The 18,156-nt window shown below is 40.3% G+C and overlaps 1 protein-coding gene across 1 annotated transcript in view; it reads left to right on the forward strand.

Moving 5' to 3' along the window:
- The window catches only part of LOC127044581 (LIM zinc-binding domain-containing Nebulette), a 557,001-nt gene extending 539,376 nt beyond the window's left edge, over positions 1 to 17,625 (forward strand). Inside the window, exon 10 of the transcript XR_007772528.1 lies at positions 17,558 to 17,625. The gene's annotated coding sequence lies outside the window, so the exon portion shown is untranslated. The remainder of the gene's footprint in view (positions 1 to 17,557) is intronic.
- The last annotated feature ends 531 nt before the right edge of the window (positions 17,626 to 18,156 follow it).

The following is an 18,156-nucleotide window of genomic DNA, read 5'->3' on the forward strand; positions in this document are numbered from 1 at the left end:
ATATTATAAAAAATAGAAGGCTATTTCCCACTTTCATATATTTCAGTGAGGAGTTGAAAACAACATTAAGTGAAACATCTAAATTTAGACTGGACTAAGTATGAAAACACCCCAGCCTACATAGTTTTCCATGCCCCCCCTAAAAATTTGGATGAGTATTCTAAGATCACTAAGAGTATCCCAAAGCTTCTGGATTTGCAAAACTGGCCTGGAAAACAAGCTTGAACAGTGTTCCTCCCCAGTTGTTTGTGGGATTGGTGCAGCAGAGAGGGCTTACAAAGCTCTATCTACACTTGCAGGTTAGACAATCACCGAGCTTGTGGTCTTCTGAACAAATTGGACTACTGCTAACATCCTTATGTTTTTCAAAGAGCGGTAGAACCATCATGGGGGAGGGAACACACTAAACCCATTAAAAGGGTCCTACAGTAGCAGTGACCCGTTGTGACTTGTGTCTTATCCCAGCATCCTGCTGTAGGTTGTACTTGAAAGGCAAAACAGACCCTTAAATCTGTTTATCTTTCTATTCTTTTCCATCTGCTGAGAACATAATGGGCGTGAGTTTGGCCTCATATTTATCACTCTTGTTAAAGATTCACTTTTTCCTGTAGAGTGTTCAAGGCAGCAGTTAAGTGTCATGAAGTGGGAGATTCAAGTAGAACTGCAGGCAAATTTACTCTGCCTATGCAAACGGCACACAGGAAGTTGATCAACAAGTAAGGGTGCTCAATTTAATAAAGAGCACAGGGAATTTTCTACATGCTTTTTTGAAAATTGAGCCAAGTATGGAGGACGTTTCTATGCTTTAATAAACACTTGATATTGTATTTATAATGATTTATTTAACATATGAATTCCATGTGGTTAGCCCTAGGACTGAATCCAATGTGGAGAAATGTAGCTTCAGACCTGACTTTATTGGACTCCCAAATTTATGAGAGCATAGCTAAATATGAAGTGGAGTGAAGCCTGTACTGATATTTCTCCCGTGGTTTTGATTTAATTGTGTATATTTTTCTTACTATTCACTTTCTTCCTGCCCCTTAGCATTTCTGCTGTTTATTATGGAGACAGACACTGGAATAGTGGAGGATGTGAGGTGTAACACTGCCATAAGCTGACATTTGTCATTATGCAAGAGGGGAATCAACTCAACAAAGCTGAAACCAGTGATGGTTTCACACCAGATGTTTTCTAAGAATGTGTTTGACCTCTGTCATGAGATTTACAGCATTTTTTCTTTTTCAGCCAGTTTCCTCTATTCTGGTAATTTTGCTCCCAGCCAATGCCAGAAAGTACAGTTGTGTGCAAAACATTTTGAAAACATGAGCTGAGCTGTCCTTTCTCAAACCTCGGGAAAACAGATTGTGTCCAAGTTCCAGTTTTGGTTCAGATTGGTATGTGTTTGACCCAAACCGTTTCATCCATCTGCAGTTGAAAACATTTCCCCCTATTCTCTTTCATACTTTGTTCTTGGTGGTACTTTGGACAGAAGACAATGTTTTATTTTTCTTAAATTCTTATTTCAAAATAATCAACTGTTTTAGTGCTTCAATCTCTAAAATAATAAGTTTATTGAGAACTGAAACTGAGGTTTTGAACTCTTATCCATAATGGTATAGTCTTTACTTAAAATCTTGTACCTTTCCAGCCAGAAAGAAAGTGAGGATTATGCTCCTGGGAAAGACTCTCATTTCCAGAATAGTTTCATCTTTGCAATGGCAATAGCTGTTCAGAAGAATTAGGGCTCCATAACATTCTCCAAAGAGGTTATGAACTGAGGTGATACAGTGAACGAATAATATAATAACACCTGACCAGAGTTACTACCAATTTCTGTTTGCTCTGAATGTAGGAAATTTGGTAGGAAAGCTTTTCATGTTGTTTACAAAATACTTCCCAGCTAACATTTTATTTTGGATTGACATAATTGTTAATAAGGGCCTGAGTCTGTCCCTGTAGGCATGTGAAATGAAAATTACCTTTGTGTGTGTGTCAGGGCTGGACAATTTGAGCCCCTGGTTACAGCATTCATGTAATTTAAACTCTGTGTTCTCCCTTGCTTTTCAACAGAAATGAATTACTCAAAATGTCACTCTGATTCAGAGGTTACAAATACTCTGTAATTCAAATCCTTATCACCAATGTATCTGACTTAAAAGAGACACTGTCAACCTGTTTAGGCCCTCAAATGAGGGTAACACTATGAAATGTTCCTGTAGGATTGTTTGTGTAATACATACAGGCATGGTTGAAAGTTTTTCAACAAAATAGTTTTTCATCCAAAAGTGGGGTTGTGTTGAAAATGATTTTTTAATTGAATTTACAACACACTTTTTTTTTTTTTTCAAAAGTTCTGAACAAAACCATTTAGGAAAAGACAATTTTGGGGTATTTTAGAAGATTCTTGTTTTGATATTGTGGGGAAAGGCCTACCATCTCTGTTTTTAACTTTTTCCTCCTTATGAAAGGGGATAGGGAAACATTTTAAAAATAGAGTAACGCTGTTTCACACTTTCCAATTTTCTCTTTAACTGAAAGAATGTAATACATCGATTCTTTTTCCCAGTTAAAAAACAAAGTGTGTGTGTGTGTGTGTGTATGGGAGGGGGGGGAAGGAAGGGATCATTTTTCACACTGTCACTTTGATTTCCAGCTTTTGCTAGCTGGAAAAGTTACAAAAGTGGGAAAAGTGTGTTTTTTCAACACTTACAAATTTTCACATTAGAAAATCAGACAGGAAAATTTTGAGTGAAAATTGTGAAAAAATTCCTGTTTTTTCAACTAGGTTTTTTATTTTATATATAATCTCTCCCAGATAATATATACACACACAATTATTTTAGAAATATTTGAGAAATTTTCAAACTTTTTATTGGTGTTATGATTTGCATTCCACTGCCTGTAAAACCAGACTGCACTAGTATTGTGTGCTGAGCCTTGCAGGCCTCAGGGGGGAGAGACTGGGAGAGATTATAACAAGTAATACGAACCTCTAAAATGATGTAAAATAGCTTTTCTAAAAATTATGATTTTAGTGTTCAATATTGCATCAAACACTTTACAAGTATGAGTGAGGCCCCTTGAAATCATGAGATTTAAAAAATAAAATATTGGATTCTTTGTCTTTGCCTTCTAGTTTTTATCATTTAGAGAGTTCTTGGGTCACATCTTCAAGCTCTTCTTCTCAACCATGAGGGCTACAAACTTACTTTTTTTTATGAGGTAAGGTGAGAATCTCGCACAATCCCTTATCTCCAATAGCTTGAACTTTAAGTAAAGCATTAAGTATCATGATACTCATGATGAAATCATTAGAGTTGGCAATACTATGAGTGTGGCTGGATTAGTCTAGATCAGTGGTTCTCAACCTGGGGTCTGTGTACCCCTGAGGGTACGTGGAGGTCTTCGAAGAGATACATCAACTCATCTAGATGTTAGCCTGTTTGTAAAACTAGGCAACATAAAAAGCACTAGCAAAGTCAGTACAAACTCACATTTCATACAGACAATGACTTGTTTATACTGATTGATACACTATACACTGAAATGTAAGTACACTATTTATGTACCAGTTTATTTTAGTTTATAATTATTTGGTAAAAATGAGAACGTAAGCAATTATTCAGTAATAATGTGCTGTGACTAGGGCCAGCTCTACCATTTAGGCAGCCTAGGCAATCACCTAGGGCGCCAGGATTATTGAGGGGGCGGCATTTTGCCGGGGGGGGGCAGGTGGCTCCGGTTGACCTGCTGCAGGCATGCCTGCGGAGGGTCCGTTGGTCCACGGCTCCAGTGGAGCTGCCGCAGTCATGCCTGCCAACGGTCGGCTGCTCCCGCGGCTCTGGTGGACCTCCCGCAGGCATGCCTGTGGCAGATCCACCGGAGCCACGGACCAATGGACCTTCTGCAGGAATGCCTGCGGCAGCTCCACCGGAGCCGCGGGATCAGCGCGGGGGGGGGGGGGGCCGAAATGGCCATGTGCCTAGGGCACGAGAAACCCTGGCGCCGGTCCTGGCTGTGACACTTTTTTGTATTTCATGTCTGACTTTGTTAGCAAGTAGATTTTAAGTGAGGTGGAACTTGGGGTACACAAGACAAATCAAAATCCTGAAAGGGGTACAGTAGTCTAGAATGATTGAGAGCCACTGTTTTAGATGACTCATCATTACTGTGTGCCTATGAGTGACTGGCTGGTACTGGTATGACTGGCTGGGGCAGGCTGGGTGTCTGTGGCTTTCTAGCTGCTCACGTGCTGTGGTGGAGAATGTAGGATAAATCACTAGGTAGTTTGTGGCTATTGAGGTAGCTTGGCTGTTTGTGGTTGCTGTGGGTAGCAAGGTGTCCGTGGCTGTGAGTGGGTGGGTATGAGTGAATGGATGGGTGGCAGAGACCATGCTTTCTCATATTGTCTCCCATTCCCTACCTTGCCCACTCAATCTTTCCTAGCTGTCAACCCCTGCTCCTGCTCCACCAGCAGCTTGCAATGCCTCTTTCATGCTGTGATCCCCCTTCCCATTTGTTCAGTTTAGACCCTGCATCCTTCCTTAGAGCCCCCATCTCATTCTATCCAGATAATTAATCTTCCTTGTTTCTTGTGACTTGCAGATCCTGTTCTTCCTTCTTCACCATCAGTTTATCCAACCCCAACCTGTGCTCCAGCCCCCTCATCATACAACAGTGGAAATGGCCACATGCTGCATGGAGCTCATAATGTAAACTTGTCAAAGAGTGCAGAAACGTTGTTTAGGTCTGAGCTCCCTAAAGCTGCTGCAGAAACTGTTCCTGCCTCAGACACAATGACTCTGGGATCTATGTACAATAACTATTTTCCATGGTATCTGAGCTTCTGCTGGTCAGTGTGCATCCATATACTCCATCCTACAGGCACAATATAGGGAAAGATTTCACATCTAGGGCAGAAGTGGATGATATCAGGAACAGAAGAGTTTGGGCTAAAATGGCTTGTAGGATCCAACTCTGGGAACTGTCCAAACAAGGAATCCACAAATGTGGTGGTTTTATCATGATGTCACGAGATCCAAAACAATCTAATTAGAACAAATGGGTGAATTCATTTAAACTGAACACTTTCCCTCCTACTGTGCACATTACAACTTTTATAAAAGTTTGAGTGCTTGGGAAGTGGAATCTTTTCAGGTTCTCTCATCCCTACCAGAAAGATTTATGAGCTCGTCTTACAACAGTTTTGGAGTCAGCATTTCAATCACTGATGTTAGATGGATATTCAGCCCTTCTATGAATGGTGTATTCCAGTGTTAAAATATAAATTATATCTAAACAACCAACTTTACCTTAATGAAAATGGTCTCTGTCATTATCCTTACAAATAAAAGCACATCAAGCATCTCTTGTCTCCTTGCCAAATGGTCAGTTATGACTAATACGTTTTTTATTGCAGATCTATTGAGTTGTTTTCATCTGTTTTTATTGTAAATTGTAAGACTGTACTTCCCTCTGTGGATATTGATTAAATGTATTTAGCCATGACTGCCCAATAAGATAAAGCACTGCATTTTGTTTGTATGTTTTAAAATAAATTGAAAACTGCATCTATTACTATTTTCAATTATAACTTGTTAAAAGCAGTAGGATTTAAAATGAGCCTATGCTGTGTTAGTGAATTTTAACAGTCTTGAATGTAAATTAAAGTAGGCAGATTGTTTAAAATTGTAGCAGTGCCTCCTTGCTGAGGCTTGGCAAAGCATAGGTCAGTGGAGAATTAAGACGCATAATACATCAAAGAGAGAGATGAAATGACACAACCTACAGATGAACCCATTTATTGTCTCCTTCAGTTTTAAAATGCCTGGCCATTTAGTAGTTACCAAAAGCTCCTACAAAATTCGAGCCAAATTCACTTCTAAATACTCATTATTGTTAATAGGTTTTGAATTTTTTAAGTCCCCATGCACCCCATAAAAAAAATGCAGCCTTGGAATCAAACCAGCATGATATGCATGGAGAAGAGTTCCCAAGCCGAACTGGAAATTGTGAATATTTACTTGTAAATTTTAGAATATGACATCAGCTTCATGGTGGGATTAATTACAATAAGTGTTCATAGATTTCTTTTTATAATTAAATCTCTCATTTATTTTGTGCCCATATCAGCGTAGGCACTTGGGCAAATTAGATTTCCCAAATGGACTTAGGAGACTTAGGAAGAGCAATGCGGTGAGAGTGAAACAGGGGCTAAAGCTGGTCATCTTGGATCCACCTCCGTCAGCCTCGGCTCTGCCCCAAGAACAAGCCATAGGCAGCTAATTTAGAGATTTCCCTACTGTTCCTGCAGTATGTGTCCCCCTATCTGTTGCTCCACAATTTCACTCCTGCAAAGAAAAGTGAATGTTAGCTGCATGAAGCACACACAGCTACAGCTGCCAAGAGAATCAGACTGATCATCTGCCACCAGCAGCATTGTGCCAGGTCTCTTTTCCATGGGGATATCTGCTGGGTAACTGGAGAGCTGAGCAGAGCTGGGGCAAAGAAGATGGATGGTGATATCTAGCAACCAGTGATACCAGTCAGCTCTGTGTTCTTGGGGAACCAGGGTACAGCATCCAACCTGTCTGACTCATGAAGAACACCCTCCCCCCAGCCTCTGCTTGAACCAAAACCGATCTGAAGAAAGACTTACAGAAAGCAATGAAAAGGCAGTGGGAGACACCCCTAAACCCCTCCAGACAAGGGTGACAGGATTAAGGCAACTCCCCTAGCCTCATCTGCATCGAAGATGGGACAAGGAGGCATCTCCATTAGCATACAGAGTGGAGAACAGAGATCTCAAGGCAAGAACTGCACTGAAATTTGGGACCAGAAAAGCAGGGAAGCACTGCATGATGGGGGATCTCTGCTCCAGATGTTAATGAACCTACGCCTGCACACACCCAGCTCAGCAGTTATCAGACCAATTCTAGTAATGAATCCTCGACTGATATCCAAAATACTGAAGCTGCCTAATTGCATTGTAAGCTCCCCTGAAGGAACACCACCCATAGCCAAGAATGATCAGTTCCTCTTGTCTAGCCTAAAGAAAACCTTTGAGTCATCAGTTTACCCATAAACAAATCTAGTGCTCTCCCTTGAACCACTGTTGTTTCCCTACAAAAACACTCTACCCACACTCAAGTAAGTGTTCTGATGCCTGGATTCAAACTCTGCATCAGTTCCACTGGGAGTCCATCTTCTCCTGACTGTTTGTGCTGGGGGCTCTGCCTGTCTCCAGCACTCAGGATCCTGAGCTACCACCACCACCTGGGAACCCTGACCAGTTAAGCTTCATGGATTGGTGAGACCCCAGCTCTCTCTCTCTGTGTTTTCTTTTCTACCACAAGTATAACCTTTTAACAGACTTGTTTGATCAGTTTTTGTAATCTTTAATAATGTAACTGTTATGTTTGTTTAGGCTCTCCTGGTGTGATTATCACTATTATTCAATAAATAACTTTTATGGTTAAGCTGGTTGCTTCCCTTCCTCTCTCTCTGAACTTTACTCTTTTGTGTTTTTGGCTTCCCCATTTACTCTGCAGCAACTCTCCTCTCCCCTAAGCTTAAGATCCCTGTAGCACCCAAACTACTGTGGGGTTTGCTCATCAAGTGGGTTATTACCAGAACAATTGTAACATGAAAGTGGGGATAGGGATGTGCTGAACCTGTGACATACGAGGATAGCAGCTTGGAAGTTCTGCTTGACCCAGCCCACTGAGTCCAGGGACATAAAAGGGGTCAGCTTGAGAGTGCTGATTGACCCAGTGTCCACTCAGACTTGCTCTGTGTGTGTGTGTTCATCTGATTCTGGGGCTGGAGGAACCCAGCCCTAGGGAACCTAGATCTTGCAGGATAGCTGCATTGGGAGGGGACTTGCAGAAGGGAGAAGGAGAGGAAACACAAGTGATGCAAGCAGTACATTAATATAATTACAGAACCTTCCCCCCAAGAAGATTAACCCTAATAAATGAGCATATCCCAAATTAACAGGCAAATCTGGTAACAGCAGGGAATGTGGCTTTAATTAGTGCTTGTCTTGGGTGGCTATGTGGGGGGAGGCCATACATACATGTATCAAAAGCCTGAAAACACTGTTTCATGATTGCAGTCATCCAGACCACTGAGAACTGCAACTCCCAATCCTCTGCTAAGAATAACAGCAGGTAGGTGGGCAGGCATGGGCTTGACAGCCATAGTGAGAGATAGAAGCAGAGTTATTAAAAGTTGCACTCAAGATGCCATTGCAGTGCATACTCTCAAAAACCTTACTCAACCTAACTTATGAAAAATGCTTCATATTCTTATGTGCCAGTCAATGTCGCTCTTTATTTTAACTAACTATTTACAGATATACTTCTGTATCTCTCTATAGCATTTCCATAGTTGTAGTCACCATTCTCTCTCCATTGTGTGTTGGCTATTTTTCCAATTATTGGTTCATCTGGCTCCTATGTGGGAAGCAAACAGTTGACTTTCTAGTACATTTGACACTGGCCCAGTGGATTGTCTTCCTTCTCCTCCAGTGGAAGAAGGGGAATACAGAAAATATGGCTGCTGAGGTTTTTATTTTCCTCATTGAAAGGCAGAGGGAAAAAAATTCTGGTCCCTTAGAAGGAGAATAGATGGAGGTCTGGAGAATAGAGAAAGGGAAGGAAGAGACTATAAGGATGGAGAAAAAGGGCTAAGAAGAGAAAGGGGAAGGCTGGAAATGAAGAGAAAAGGAGAACGAGGAAGAAGAATGGAAAACTGGCAGAAGACCCCGAGACCCTATGCAACCTCAAATAGGAATAAAATCCCACCCTTCTGAGCAGCTTCATATGGAGTGGAAAGAGAGCAGGATTTACTTGACTAGTACTCCCTCCTGAGCGGCTGCAGGATAAGTGTAGAGAGTTGGCTTTACCTCTCCAATGTGTCAACAGAGCTAAGCTGGTAAGAAGTGGGAAGTGAAGCACACATAGAAAAGGGTGATAGTATGCTACTTCCATCCCATGAGCAAAGCAGCAGCAGGGAAACACTTGAGCCTAAGAGTCACAATTCCTTTTCAGGACTCTTCCGGGTGGGCCCAGCTGTATCCATCACCCCTTACACTGGGTTGCTCCTTAAGGCCCTTCTAGAACTAAACGTATGGCTACGTGACAATTAAACAACAGTGTCTGGCCCATGTCAGCTGACTCAGACTCATGGTGCTCAGGATCTGGAGCAGTTTAAGTGTGGTATTGACATATGGGCTTGGGCTGGAGCCTGGGTTCTGGAAGCCCACGAGCCCACAAAGGAAGTGTGAAACTCAGGATCTTGAGTTCAGGAGGTTTTGGCTCCTTGGTTAACCAGACTACACCTCTCCAAGAGAAAGTCATGTCATAACTAATTAGTTATTAGAAGACACACAGAAGAAAATAAAAATTATTTCACTAAATGAGTAATTGCGGGCATATATCACAATATGGCAGAAAAAATCCAGTTGTTAAGAAGCAGCAGGTAAATAAGGAGACAGAAATTTCTTATAAATGTGCTGACTTTGTTCATAGTGCCACGGCTAACATTAGAGCCACTTACCAATAACAATGTTCATGTCACTATTCTGAACAGCATAGTCAGCAGAAAAATGCCTCCCACAAGTGAAAAAATGCAGGGATAAGATCAATTTCAACATTTACAAGGGGAGGTTATACAGAACAGAAGCGAGAAGAGGAATATGATGTGATATTGCCTCAAATATTTTTTCTGCACAAAAGACGCAGTAAAGCATTTTGGCTCTGAAAGAGTAAAAGTGAAAAACAGTACTCCAAATAATATGTTATTTGATTCTGAAAAAATTAAGATTGTAGTTTATGCTTTCATATGCAATTGTGCAAAACTTTAACAAGTATTCTGCTAGTCTGGCTGTACTTTAACAAGATTCAATGGTAAATTACCTTTTTTGGTCAAATGTATCTCCTCTGACTTTGATAAATTATTATTTTTTTATTCATTACTTTCTGCCTAGATAGACTACTTCTGATGGCAATATTATGCAAAGAATACCACATTGGGAATATCTCCCAGACTTTCTGAGAGCAGCATAATAACATTCCACCAGATGTCTAGACATCTGAATCTGATTTTTAAGAAGACTTGAGTTCTTTCATTAGCTGAACTGGTAAGATTATGGGACTAATTTTAATTTATTTTTACTGGAGATTGGGGATGTTGTAAAGGAAATAATTAGCCAGTTTTTGAGTGGGTAACTTCTGTTCTATGCATAAAGAAAGGTTTACAGCAAAACCATATTTTTACTTATAGTTAATTTTTGTAAATAGTTACATAAAAAGTTAACTACTTTGAATATCACCATATTCAAAAAGCTGTGAATTATGAGCCTGTCTTCCAATAATGAATCATGACATGATCCTGGGTATTCAGCTATCACATCTGTTATCTGATACCTTGGATTGCATGCCACCTGCATACTTAGTGACTTAAATGATTTCCAGTTCCTAAATATAGTTTCATTATGTGATCATGCATAAATAGGCACGTGTGCACAGACAATAGTGACCAGGACAGATGGAAAAACTGCAGATTAAATGCCGTACAATTCATGCATAACTTGGTGTGTGTGTGCTGCATTTCTTTTGGAAGACTAAGACATTTATTAGTTCATTTAAGAGTCTCATCAATAAACTGGTCAATGCACCTGGGGGAGACTAATTGGCTAACACCTGCTGTCTCTGCTGGTTGTTTGAAATTCCTGTGTGGCAAGACTTTTATGGCCACATATGCAAATCTTGTTTTCATTTCTCACAGACTCTGGGAATATCACTGATACAAGCAAGGCTGGCCTTAGGGAAAATGGTGCCATGGGCAAACTTGCTGCTCAGCCCTCACAGGAATCCCTCAGGGAAGGCGTCATAGAGGAAGAGCTCATTCTCTGAGCAGAGCAGGTGGGTCGGCAAAGTGAGCCCAGGTGCCCAATTCCTGCCCAGTTTCCCTGAGCAGCAGGTGGAGGGGTGGCAGCACTGCTGGTGTCATGCTTCTGGGAGGGAATGTGTGAGAGTGCCTGGCTCCCACCCTGCAGCCCCCTTTACCTCACCTCCCAAGTGGGCATGTTATTACCTAGGAGCTCAGTGTCCTTTTGCAGCCTCTTGACCAAGGCGCCCCCCTCTCCCCAACGAGGGCACCCTGGGTGGTCACCCACATTGTCCACCCCTAAGTCTGGTCCTGAATATAAGTAGTTAACTTTGATTAAAATTAATTTACACTTTCCTCTGTCTATTTTAATGGTACCACTATAGTTTAACGTTGTGTTCACAGTGTTCCAGCCCATTCCTGCCCCTTCCACCAATGCTGGCAGCCCTCTTAGGAGGATTCTCTTATCCCACAGGTTGCCACCTTCTGATTAAGGTATCCCCCTTACTACCACCACTTCTGCCCCAGAGCTAGCCTCCCCCACCAGTTCCTCCAGTCTGACAGGAATTTTGTCATCCCACATAATCCAAGCTCTCTCCTTTTACAACCAGCAATCCACTCTTTTGTGTTAATTTATCATGTAGCCTTTAAAAGGTGTCCAGACACAGGTTTTGTGAGGATATGGTTGACTAGAGTAACCCCTGTCGTGAATTTAAGTACATGATCAACTGCAAATTAACAGTGTCAGACAGGCTCACATCCAAGTATTCATACACATATGGTTATCAAAGGGAACCTATACCCAACACTGCCACTTTGCTGTGGTGTACTAGTTCCAAACTGCAGTTATGGATTATCTATGATATCTGTTTACATCACACCACAGTAATTTTGATAGTATTACAAGCCTAAATTTGGTATAAATTTTGTTCTACACTCGTACATAACAATGTAATGCTTTTTTCTAAATTGTATGGCAACTATGTTAGGACTAACCACTTGCAAAGTTTTAAGTGAAAAGTTCAGCTTTGGGTTATGTGTGTGCAGAATAATTAGATTATTATTTTATTTTATTTACATGAATGGGAAACTATATAATTTTTCAGCATGAGATCATAAGATGATAAGAATGGCCATGCTGGGTCAGACCAAAGGTCCATCTAGCCCAGTATCCTGTTTTCCGACAGTGGCCAATGCCAAGTGCTTCAGAGGGAATGAACAGAACAGGTAATCATCAACTGATCCATTCCCTGTTCCCCATTCCCAGCTTCTGGCAAACAGAAGCTAGGGACACCATTCCTGCCCATCCTGGCTAGTAGCCATTGATGGACCTACCTTCCATGAACTTATCTAGTTCTTTTTTTGAACCCTGTTATAGTCTTGGCCTTCACAACATCCTCTGGCAAAGAGTTCCACAGGTTGACTGTATGTTATGTGAAAAAATACTTCCTTTTGTTTGTTTTAAACTTGCTGCCTATTAATTTCATTTGGTGACTCCTAGTTCTTGTGTTATTAGAAGGAGTAAATAAAACTTCCTTATTTACTTTCTCCACACCAGTCATGATTTTATAGACCTCTGTCTTACCCCCCGCCAGTCGTCTCTTTTCCAAGCTGAAAAGTCCCAGTTTTATTAATCTCTCATCATACGGCAGCCGTTCCATACCCCTAATAGTTTTTGTTGCCCTTTTCTGTACCTTTTCTAATTCCAATATATCTTTTTTAGATGGGGCGATCACATCTGCACACAATATTCAAGATGTGGATGTACCATAGATTTATATAGAGGCAATATGATATTTTCTGTCTTATTATCTATCCCTTTCTTAATGATGCCAACATTTTGTTTGCTTTTTTGACTGCAGCTGCACACTGAGTGGATGTTTTCAGAGAACTGTCCACAATGACTCTTTCTTGAGTGGTAACAGCTAATTTAGACCCCATCATTTTATATGTATAGTTGGGATTATGTTTTCCAATGTACATCATTACATGTTTTGGCTAAACTGGATTAATGGATTTTGCTCATCTTTTTTTTTTTTTAATTACTACTCAGTTGAGACCAGTTCTAGCAAATTGCAGCCAAATTCATGGATTTGAAGAATGTACTCCATGGATTTTTTTTTAAATTCATCGTATTATTCGTCTAAGATCATGTTGTTTTCTGAGATGTGTCATAGTGGCACTTGGGATAGAATTTCACTGTGAGTCTGCTTGGTTTGGGCACAGGTATGAAGAGACTGACAGACTTGAGGAAGGTGGGAGTACATTTCACACTACTGGATACATTATTTTGTACCTCCTACTTTTGGAAAAATACTAGATTGTATTTGCAGACTATTTACCACTGCTATACTGTATACATACCATGTATAGACTGGATTTAGACCAGACTAATGATGAAAAGCTGTGGAGAGCTGTACATGTGTATGTGAGGGCAGAATTTGGCCTACTGTTTGAAAAAGTTGCTTTGGATCAGATTTTTCCCTGAGATTTGGGCATATGGCTCTGATTGAAGTCAATGGGATCCTTGTATGTTCATCTGAGGGCAGAATATGCCCCTACATATTTGTTTTCATAAATACTTTCAAATATACTTTCCTGCAATGGCACTTATGGGTACTGACTACCCATACTGCTGTTCATTCTCATTAAAGGCCATCTGTAATATTATTGTGTTCTCTTCCTTTCTTTCGCTGAAAGGTTCATAGTCTGCATTCAAGATTTTTTTCCTGTTGATTTATAAGGCTACTGATGCTCAGATCAGTCTATCAAAATTAAAACTTCCATATTAAAGAGAAAGAAGCAATCAGATAACATTAGTATGTGATAATAGAACAGCAGCTAACGGCAGACACAATGTATTTCATCTTCAGCTGTCTTCTCAAAGATAAAGAACAATTCAATCAAATTTAAAATGTGGATACATTTTCCTTCAAGCCACATTGAGCAATCAGGCCTAATACAAAGCATACTGTGCTCCTGAAGCAAGTAATTCCAAAAGAGGTATTACTGTTAGGAGTAAATGGTTTCTGTAAAATAATAAATTGATTTAATAGACTAAATCATGATAAGGAACTTTTCATAAATATGCCAAAGGGGGAAATAATTTTGTCAAGGCTTGTGACACTCATACTGCAGAGCACTGGTGGCATTGTCTGATCCAAGATCCTTTTGATGCCAGCTGGAAGAGGACACAGGGGTACACAAGGGTTACAGAGATCCCTGGTCAGGCTTCAACCTACTAGTCCACCAAAGCATGTCATATAAAGTCTCTAGAGAAAGACTATGTCACACAGCATTCTGACATATATGTATGGAAAATGTGTATATATACTAAAAATTATGTTTTCTAGATCAGTGAGTTAAGGCAAATCATGAAAAGTTGCTCTGCGTACTCCTGTCAGCCAGGAGAAAGAGTTGTTTATCTTGCGCTGAGTGGTTATGTGCAGAGTAAATATTGTATGGTTCACAATGGATGCCCACTTACAGTCTGAGCCAAATGCTAATCAATAGCTTGTGGAGGTTACAGGAAAAAAATAAAACAGGTGGGATTATCCTGTGTAGGAGTAAGACAATGATCTTCTGAAACTATATCTGGGCTGCAGATGAACTTCCAGTTATTCCTTCAATCTGTGAGGACAAGTCACCCGTGGGCTCGATCTTAAGAAAAAGTATCACTGCCAACCTGGTTGAAAATGCTGAGAAAAGGACTTGGGGTAAGGTATCTTGTAGGATATGGGGAATGCCTTGTTAGTTAAGTTTAGGCTCTAGAAAGCACATTATAAAACAAAATTATATGTAACCATTTGTTTCCAGTATTTTCACTCTCCTATTTGGATCTCTGTTCTTTGATAAATTTATTCTTGTTTTCATTATATCTATATATTCATATGTACATCTACTGTGGCATGGCAATCCTGAGTTGAATCTTGCAAGCTGACATGTACTAATCCTTTGGGAACAGTGAATCTGGGAGTTCTGTGGGCATGCAGTGGAACAGGAGCTGAGCACTACAGAGGTTGGCGTGTGCCCATCGCTAACCTGCACAGACAGTGTGAAGCCTTTGGATGCCTGGAAGGCAGTGCTTATAATTTCCAGAGGCTAGTGCTTTCAAAGAACTGATCTCCAGCTGACACAGACAAGACTTCCTCCCACTGACAGCAGGTGGGGGTGAGGTGCCGTACAACCCAGGTTATCTTGGGAAGCATCATGGCTTGATCGGATCCCACTGGAGCTAATGGAATTTCAGCCATTTATTTAGTTGGGCGCTAGATTAGGTCCTTGAAAGTTAAACACTTTGCTGCTTTGAACTTTCTGCACTTTGAATGTGCAGATTTTTTAAGGCTCTTCCTTCTGTTCTATGTTGAATTTCATGTGATGGAAGGGACTGTATGGGGCCAGGATGGAAGTCATTATTTGGGAATAAAGACAAATACAATGAATATTTGACAAAGCCAATGCAGAACTGGACCCTTTAAAGGTATTGTTACAATTTAAAAATATGTAATGTTTGTAATAAATATTAGGAATCCTGAAAATTCAATCTGCTTCCTTATGGGCTCAGACCAATAGTGTGATCTAGTCCAGTATCCTGCCTCAAGCACAGCTCAATAACGATAATTTTGACGGAAGGCAATTTTCACCTCAGTTATGATATATGCAGCTCATTGTGCAAGGTACTGAGCACAAAGGATAAAATAAAAACTTTCCTGATCCTTGCAGGCTATCAGCTTCTACTATGATTACACAAAATTCGGCTAGTTCGCATTCAGGGACTTGATGGGTCTTAGCTTAACTATACGATTAGTTTGGTGCATATGAAATTATTTATCCCTCTGTAGATCTGTGACAGGGCGGGGTCCTGCTCCTCTGTGTTTTCAAGTTACACTCAGCCTGTAGACATCCTTCTGATAAGCACTTAGTGCGGTTTATTTCACAGTGTTCTCCCCACCAGCTTCACAAACTCGTGCAGCCTGTATTTACAATAATATATAGTCCTTAACTCTCTTGACCAAGGAGAAGAGAGAGGGAAGGGATCTTCCTCCTGGAAGATCCATTTGGGTTCTGAAAGCCTCTCTTTCTCTCTCTCCTCTTTCCTCCCCCACTGAACTTCCTTCCTATGTCTCTTCTGCTTACAGAGCTAGTTAGCCTCTTAGCTTTCTTCAGCCCATCCCAATCCACCATCTAGGCACTGCTCTTCTTAATCAGGTCTATTCTGAAGCAACTAATTGGAGTTGCAGTGACCAGATAGCTGGAGTAGTTTCCATTGCTCAGCACTCAGTCACAAAATCTCATCAGATTATTTGAGTCTGATCGCCTGCAGCAGTGAATTCTATAGGTTAAGTCTATGTGACATAAAATAGCCTCCCTTTTCACTGGGAAACTTTCTTTCTTGGTTTGGGACATAAAAGTCAAATAAAGTTCACAGTCACAAGGCAAATGGCCCTTGCCCAAGCAATTTGAACATCAGTTGTGGTTGCCCAATATGGACCTTTTGCTGAATTAATAGGTGCAAATCTGATCTCTTCTTCTGCCATGGCAAGGACATTTACTTTTCTAAATATGTATTATAAATATGTTGTTCTTTGACTAAAAGGGTCCCCTGCTACTTCAATTTGGTAACCAAGTAGATTCTGTTCTATGTCCACCTCGTTCCTCATATGATTTTTTATTAGAATCCATGGTTTCCTTTATATATAATGCAACTTTTCCCATAGTCTATCTTTTTACAAATTAACAAACATTATAGCCAGAGATCAACATAGCTTGTTTACTTTTATCATTCCCACCACCTCTTGGATACACCACAAATGTTTCTCTTCTTTTCCAAGGCCATGCATTTCACATTGTTCCTGGTCTTAAATTTCAAGCATCTGTCTATATGTTCTGTTTATAGCAGTATGGCTATTACTACTTAGCTGCTTCAACTGAAGTCCTGCTCTTCCTTGGATCAACACCTGTAGCACATCTCTCTTGAGTTCCTTTGCTGCTAGAAATACAGAACTTAACATGTTTTGTTTTTTTTTCTCTTGGCTCTTCATGGCACCCACATCACCTGCTTGCTTTCCCTAGGTCCTAATTCGAATAATCTTCCAAACCTGTTAAGAGTTCATTGCCAGTAATCTGCCTTCCTTATTGCTCACATAGTCTCCAGCCTCTTGGTTTAAGGTTTTCCTTCCCTCAATGCCAAAAGAACTTTAAACTTTGGTATACATCTTGAAATGCAGTGAGACAAATATGACTTTTTATTTAACTTCAGAAACTTTTATTGGTTCTAAATAACAAGAAATATAAAGTAACCAATATTATTCCCATTAGCACAGTGGGTGAGTATTTATTTACAAGCTATAGCCAGACCTCTTCATTCTTGGGTACCACATCCAGAATCAAATCCAACTGCAACTCAGCCAACAGAATATTGCAAATTTGCAGACTCTAAAGGGACAATGACCACACTCTGTCACCACAGTTATTAGATCCCTATACAACACACCCTCCTCTTTTTATCAGTGCTCTGGGATTTGTTAGTCTGCCTGGCCTAACTGGTCATGCACAGAAAGCCAGTAGCATTTATTGTAGCTCTGGGCTGCAACCTTTTCTTTTTTTATTACATTTTATTGATTTTTTTTAAATGACAACTATACATAGAGAAACAGACTAGGTGAGGTAATATTTTTTATTGGACCAGCTTCTGTTGCTGAGAGAGACAAGCTTTTGAGCTTACACAGAACCCTTCTTTGGGTCATATACATCTCTGTGTGATGGGAAGAATACACTCCTACTGCATGGGCAGAGACAATGCAGTAATATGCATACCTTACAGTACATATCCTATCTACAGACCAATCTAAATTCTTCAGTTTTGCCAAGTCTCACAATTTTGTTGCAACTCTCACAATATCTGGAATTTTTCTTAAAGCTCCAGCTCCTGGAGCTGTGATTAGCTGAGAATCTCAGCTTTCATTTTTTAAATAAACTAAATTTCTAGCCTTTGTGGTTGAAGAAAAAAGCTTGAAAACATAAACCTTAAAGGGTCAAAAACTAGAAGGCATTAAAAATGAAACTAACATATACTATTTTAAAAAATCTTGTTACTTTAAGGAGCCTGACTCATGATTTTTGAATGCTTGGGCTTGACAATACTACTTCCTCCAAGGCTCCACCCCGGTTGGTTATCATTGGTCTGGCCATGAATGTATAGTTCAGAGGACTGCTTTATTTGTGCATGTTCTGAAATAAAATCACATATATAGAATTGCA

This window comes from Gopherus flavomarginatus, chromosome 2 (genome assembly GCF_025201925.1).
Source record: "Gopherus flavomarginatus isolate rGopFla2 chromosome 2, rGopFla2.mat.asm, whole genome shotgun sequence".
NCBI classification, from domain to species: Eukaryota; Metazoa; Chordata; order Testudines; family Testudinidae; genus Gopherus; species Gopherus flavomarginatus.